This window comes from Pteropus vampyrus, unplaced genomic scaffold (genome assembly GCF_000151845.1).
Source record: "Pteropus vampyrus isolate Shadow unplaced genomic scaffold, Pvam_2.0 Scaffold10456, whole genome shotgun sequence".
NCBI classification, from domain to species: Eukaryota; Metazoa; Chordata; class Mammalia; order Chiroptera; family Pteropodidae; genus Pteropus; species Pteropus vampyrus.
The window spans coordinates 4,782-5,896 of record NW_011899237.1 but is presented as its reverse complement, the minus strand read 5'-3'; positions in this window follow the sequence as shown (position 1 = coordinate 5,896).

Sequence of the window (1,115 nt, the reverse complement as noted above, 5' to 3'; positions counted from 1 at the left end):
AGAACTAACAAGATAAGAAGAAACACAATGATATCAAAAACATAAAGTAAAGATTCAACAATGGATGTTATGTGTATGTTTATGATGGTCAGACAATTGAAGCAGAAGGGATGATCAAAGCTATAGAATGTTTTCTGAGCTAACAGAGTCAAGTATGTAGATTCATAATTTTCACCATTTTAGACAGAAATCAATAAGAGGAAGCCCACAAATCCTAGCAGAGATTTTTCAATTGTAAGCTTAAGAAAATAATTATTTTCTTAATAATTAGTCAAAATGTGCTACCCCCCAAAAGGAGGAAAATCAATTCTCAGTCCTCTGAGAATATTATAATTAAAAATAAATAAACAAAAGAGCAACATCTAAAGGGTCTTCAGGGGAGAAATAAATATTACATATTTAAAAGTGGCTAAGAGTAGATTTTAAAAGTCCTCATCACAAGAAAAAAAATTTTGGCAACTACATATGGAACAAATGTTAACTAGATTTATAGTGGTATTATTTTGCTATATATACAAAGATTGAATTATTATGATGCACATGTGAAAGTAACATAATGGTCTATGTCAATTATATCTCAATAAAAAATTCTTTCAGATATAGGGTCAACAGAAAGTTCGTATCAATAATTAAGGTCTCAGGAAAAAATCGCTTTAAAGAATAGACTGACGTGTTAAGAAATTAAGAAGAAAACAAAACGAACTAAACAAAACCTTCTAGAGAGAAGTGCTGCATACTGAAGAACTTGTTTTTCCATTACTTGGGCTAGAACCAAAATTCAGGTTTTCACATGGACTCTGTTTTGACAAGCTCATGCTGTTTGTGTTGGGGGCAAAACGTCACCCTAAAGCTTTTTGTTTTATTTGTTTTTATTTCTTAGCAATAAAGAGTGTTTTTCCTTTGCCATATGCTAACAGTTCAGAGAATCTGCTCAAGTTTAACGACCAGTAAATATGTCATCAGAAGTCATTCTTTCCCAGCCCTAGCCCACAATAGTTAAACAGTTTACACATTTTGGATAGTCTTGGAAAAATTATGCCTTTGACAATATATGGTAAGTGCTAGATCTGGGGAAAGTCCATTTTCTGCATTCTTAGCCCTTGCTCCCAAGGTAT